Raw genomic sequence first — 6,589 nt, 5'->3', positions numbered from 1 at the left:
CGAGGAAAAGGGGTAAAATTTTTAAATAAATACTTAAGTTAATTACAAAATGTATTCTTCTATAAAAACCATTAATTTTATGAGCATTTCTTTTACTAATTATACTATTATGATCAAAATTTAAAATATGACAATGTGCGCCAGAAATAAAGTAGGATTCGTGCTGTCATTAGTAATTTAATCTTGAAACCATTCCAACTTGATTGCTAATTAATTAGTTGAAGTAGTTGGAATGGTTAATTAAATTAAGTTATACTCTCCACATCCAATCTGTGTTCAAAATTACAACTGCTGCTGCTATTAATAAATATTCAATAATTATTGAATAGATAGCTTTAAAAGTATTTCCAATATTTCTAGCGTAAGTCATTTCAGTTGATAGAATTACTAATTTAAAATGCTTTGTAGCCAGTATTATATAAGTATTCCTTACATTACTTCAATTGCGTTCCGTCACAAAACAGCTTTGCAACAAGATAACTTAATGTACGATCAATAAGTCAATTCCTTGAACCACGTATCAAGGAACGATATCTGCACTATCAGAAACACTTTTGCTCTACTAGCAGACTACACAAAGACTTAGACGCCTCGTATTTTACGTTAAACACTTAGTTTGAGAATCCACTTTATTACACGATATACTGCATTTATATACTATTCCTCAATAAAGACTTAAACGCCTCGTATTTTACGTTAAACACTAAGTTTCAGAATCCTATTTATTTCACGATATACTGCATTTATATACTATTCCTTAATAGTTCATGAGTCACAGTGTAATATAACTTAGTATTGTGATTGTAGACTGTTAGCCATGTGTAGTATAATGTACGGTAGATGTTTATCCTAAGAGATATTTGGTAGCTGTAACTATAGACTGTAGTGGTAGAAACTCTATGCTAGAGTACAGATGACTATATACAGTAAGCTGTTGAGTTACTAATATGGCTATAGGTAAAAATAGAACTGTAAATCATATATTAGGATATGGTTAATTCATTGTACTTTGGCTGGTGTGAATAATGTCTACGTAAGTACTGTAGTCGTATCCATATTGGATTAATGATGGTCCGCAGTAGAATAGTCTTACTAAGAATAATTTAACTATGTGTAAAATAAGGTAAAAGGTTGCCATGCGGATTGTAGCTGCGAATGCTACGGAAAGTATGAAAGCATGCAACTTTAGATTATTCTGTTAGTTCGTTGTAGAAGTCTTTAGTAGTAGTATTCGGCTAAAGTAGAGCTGTGTGTAGTTAATCTTTGTATAAGATGCAATAAAAGCCCTTATTTTTCTAAAATTTGGAATTTCGTGATTGGTATATATCACACACAGCTAATACAATTAACATTGGAATCATTTACTGAATTAGATATTAATTAATTTAGCTACTGCTCCCTTAATGCAGACAACAGTATTTACGAACATAGACATGTAATGACTAATACAGAATAGTCAGATTACGATATGTCCTATCACGGAACATTTTCGTGATAATTTACGATCTACCATAAGTAAATTACAATCACAATGATTCGAACGGTAAGTAGATGATTTGCATTCCCTATTATAACTATTAATTTCAGTATGTGCATAAGTGTCACTGTCATAAAAAGTCAGTGCTATATTAAAACACAGTATATAAAAATTAGAAGTTAACTAAATAAGGATAGGCTAACAGGATTATCCTAAAATAGATATTTCTACTCTAATACAGTATTTAACACTGTCACACGTTCCAATCGATATATTTAGCCTTTGGATATAATTTTCTAACGCACGGCGGTCCATCCAAGCTGAATTATGATGCCGTTACGATATCATTTTGCTGGCCCTACTTTATTCGTTATTTTACTCGTCAGTGGACAAATTTCATCAAATGTAAGTTAAATTTTTAGGTAATTCTTGGCTTTGCCATCTCATGCATAAAAAGCATGTATTTGAATTAGCTCAATTTCTTCTCAAGAAAATATATTGTTAAATATAGCTTTCTCTAGTAATTTCTCCAGCCGCGATACTTATATATGGTACACGTATGTAACAAATATTGTGAATAGTATTTAAATTCATTAGTAGGCGATAAATTATAATTGCATAAACTGCTAAATTTATCAATGATCGAAGCAAAGATGATGCAATCTTCGAACTTGTTTGTAATTCCCATAATTCAATAGAAGCTTCATACAGATCCCGGAATATTTCTGGTAATTCATGTCTAGCTTATGTCATTCCAATACATCCTGAACTTCTGACAATATCATATTTTCCAATACTGTAAAGCTTTGCTCAGTTGCAATGTTAAAATTAGCATATCGACATTCTTTGTTAAAGTTAAATATACATATAATTAGCCATGCAGAGGTTATACTTTTTGATAATAAAATTTAAAAACTGAGAGATTTAACATTATCATTTATCGTAATGCTACCGTAGCACATTGGTAAGAATTTATCCAGCCCTCACCTAAATCGATATATCCGTTTATTTAAACTAGCAGCAGACCATATAATAGAATATCAATTTAAGGATCAAATCTTCATCCTTTTTAAGTCGAGCAGAATGAGCAGATTTGAGTATTGAATTGCTGACTGATATTTCTGAGGAAAATGTAAAAGTATACTCCTTAGTCGAATGGAGAACAAGTCATTACTTGGTTCGTTTTTAAATGACAAATTTAAAGTAAAAAGCCGTCATTTGAACCTCTTTTTAATTTGGCAGATACTTATACTAATAGCACTACACGTATGAACCTCTTAATGCTGACTACAACTGATAATACGCGCATACTTTCCTAACAAAGTAAAAGTTATCTCAACTCAATAGTAGCTTAGCAGAAGCTATCGCAATGATTGTTAAAATGTGAATGCTAAGGTATAGCATCAATTTTCGGGTGATAAGAAAAGTATATGAAGACTTTGAAAGCTTCTTCGTTATACCATCAAGCAAACATGTAATAGTTGTAGAATTAAGGCCATCCTAATCTCGTGCAACACTTAGTGGTCTTTACATTGCCATACCCTTTGCACTGTAATAGAATTTCTAGAATGATTCATAATCTTTCTAATCTTTATCCTGCAATGATTCTAATAAATTTTTTACAAATATTCAGAAGTAACGTTATGAATGAGATCCTATACTGAAATGCCAATCAAATTGGTATTCTATGGTAATATTGTAAATTAGGGCCTTGATACGCATTATTTTACCCTGTACACCTAATTTACAAATTCCCACTTTAAATCTTCCAATACCAGTAACAGATTCTTACAGTGATTCTTATTAACTGGTTTAAGAATACTTAAAAATATTCTTAATAAATGAGTCATCATACTTAAAGTCTTATGGAAATAATATACTATATTTGCTAATATTACAATAACATAGAACAACCATTTTAATTAGACCTCTACACTAAATCGCTTCTATATCGCGTTTATTGCCTAGCAGAATTAGTGTGCATTTCGGTGTCTTGTAAGATCTTTTAGTCAGAATATGTAATGAATATAACATTGGCACGTGCCCTAGCTCCAGTTTAATAGGACAGTAAAGTATTCAAACTGGTAAAAGCCGGACTCTATTTCTATAATCTAGATAGCAAAATTCATATTTAATGGCTAGAAGTTGTAATTGAAACTAAAGAATTATTTTTCTTCAGCTAAGATTGCTAAATGTTCCTTTACTTGGTCAAACGCACAGATCGATCGTATCAAATGATGTCGATAGCTGTTTCAGTTCTAACGCTTTAATGCGTTATTGTGAAATATTTCTTAGATTATAGGTGATAGAGATGGTGAATCTTACTCGTTAAAGCTTTCCCGTTCGAAAAAAGTGGTTCATCAATCAAGTCTAATTCAAAAATTTACGAAATCAGGTAGTAATGGTATCCTCAGAAAAAATGCCTTTTATCCAATTTGAATTGCACAATGATTCAATTGATACAGCTATAAAAAAGATAGCTATTTCTACTACAATTTAACAATAATATCTAGGTTTAGAATAGATAAAGTAATCTACGACTAGATAATGTTTAATTTCTATACTAATAGTACAATTGTTTATCGACTTCTGGAAAGATAATTTTCAAAAGAGTACGGTATTTACTGTAAGCCAACATTTACTGTAGCCTTAGTTGTAAGCTATTTTCTTTCTTGCTATCCGGACATAGTATCAATAGGAAATTGCTTCGATTACCGATAGTATATGCGTATCTTGAGGAAATTTTCATTACCAGTCTAGTTTAAGTAATGGATTTCATTATTTTGATTTCCTTACATCACTAACTGGAAGGAATAAGAGCTTTAATATTTTCATGTTTTTATTGAGATCAGTTTGATTTGCATTATATCTAGAAGGAAGTAATGCGGAAATTGGCTTATCAGAATTAATTAAAAGTAAGAAGGACAAGAGCTAAATTCCATCAAACAGTGTTTATTTTACAATTCCAGAGCTTGATAACTCTTACTTCGGTTAATTAATATCTACATGTAGAGTATTTATAGGGATGGCTAGAAATCTTTGATATCTAATGTCGATTGAATTCTAGCAACGATAATATTGCTAGTCTTTATGAGTTAGCAATTAAATAAGATATCATAGTCTCTAGCTTTCAAGTTATTATTAATGATACGATTCTGTTAAATTATTTGATCTATTTTGCCTTCACTTTTTAATTAGAACTGGAAAGTGAAAGTGGATTAGAAAAGCTATTATTAAAGCATGAGAACTATAGAGGTAACTAATGTAAATAATCATTATTTCATTTTCTGCAACAGCGTAATACTCTCATTACTCCTATAATAACTAACTATAGATTTGTTGCTCAGAATTATACTACTACAACTTAGTTTCTTTGCCTCTGATATGACATTTTATGGCATTAGCTCTAGATGCAGATAAGCTTGTTAGAAGAGAAAATACAGCTGCTAAAGACTCAAAAAGAGGTCGGCTATGGACATAATTCATCAGTTGAGATCAGAGGATAGAACATTAGCTATAATCTTAGAATAAAATAAATAAAATATTCATATCTTATTTATGTCTAGCTCTTTTTAAACTTTAAATTTCACATACTATTTCAAAAATTACAAAATTAAATTTCTAATTGGAAGGTTTTTTATAATATTTTCGATCAGGTAAAGAAGAACATGAGGAAAACTTGATGAAATTACTATCCCAAAAAAAACTAGTAAAATCAGGTAGAGTATCGGCACTCGTTTCTTAACTAAGTATATCTTGAAAAAATAATAGTTCCTTGTAAAGATGATATTAATTTAAAGTGCTTTGCGGTAGAAGATAAAACTGAACTCGTTGAAGAGATAAAAAGTGAATTAATGATTGAGTCGTTAAGTAAGAAAGGGGTTAAAAATATAGCAAAGCAGACCTCTGTGCAGCAAAAGTCTGTTAAAGGTTAGTAATTTATAACGCTATTACGTTTTGAATTATTCTTGAATTAAATATGATATAGTTGAAAGACTGAGGTAGTTTTGAAGCTTGCTATCACTAAAGAAATTGAAATATAGGTAAATTAACCAAAACTATAACAACTACTTAGAAATTAATCAGAAAGTTAATCACAATTCCCAAGGTAGTCTTGCGGCGAAACAGGAAACTTACGACAACCATAAAGGTAAAATAAAGCATAAGAAATAAAATACGAGTTTGTAAAATAAAGCCGATGATGTGGACCAAATTCTCTTAATTTTTATAATTTCATTTAATTACAAACTAAATATAGTTTTTATTAAAATTTTACCACCAACCTTATAAAATACGTAGAAAAAGAACCAGAACTCTTTGAAGGCGATATCATACTTACACCCACAGTTCAGCATATCGTAAATGCTGATCCGCTAAATGAGAATAAAAATAGCCGCAGCTTAAGATCGATGATACAAGACGTAACCGGCCTGTGGAATAAAAGATTTATCCCTTATATAATTGATAAAACAGTTGGTGAGCAGTAGCACTTCTTACTATATTAAGTGTTTAGGATTAGTAGTGTGTAGAATACACTAAGATGAATCTTTTAAAATAGAATTTTACGCATTAATGATGCAGTTATGTAATTAAAATAAAACAGCAGCCTCAAAATCGTGCAATAATATTGCTTTTACTTTCTCAACAATGACAATTTTATTACCGTATTTATGTCATCGTAACGCATCGACTTCTCTTATACAGATGACCCAACAAAACTAAACTTAATACAAGCTATCTTAGATATTGAAGCGAAATCTTGTTTAAGATTTAAACCTCTGGAACGCGAAGAGGATTATGTACTATTTCAAGGATCATTAAGGTAGAAGCGATTTCTTAGCTTTACTTTATAACGGCCAAAATATTTGAATGATATATCGAAAGGAAATATAACAAGCGCTGAAGATATTTGATTTACTGGTAAAGTAATACAGAAAGTGATAATATACAAGTATGCTTGTTATTGGCTTATTGCAGTTGCTATTCCCATATTGGACGAATCGGTGGAAGACAAATACTTGGTGTTGGAAGTGATGGCTCATGCAAACGTGGCAACCTTATGCATGAATTACTTCATGTAATCGGATTTTGGCATGAACAATCGCGTCTGAC

The sequence above is a fragment of the Trichoplax adhaerens genome, genomic scaffold (assembly GCF_000150275.1).
Source record: "Trichoplax adhaerens TRIADscaffold_6 genomic scaffold, whole genome shotgun sequence".
NCBI lineage: Eukaryota > Metazoa > Placozoa > Uniplacotomia > Trichoplacea > Trichoplacidae > Trichoplax > Trichoplax adhaerens.
Note: the sequence above shows the minus strand (reverse complement) of the source record.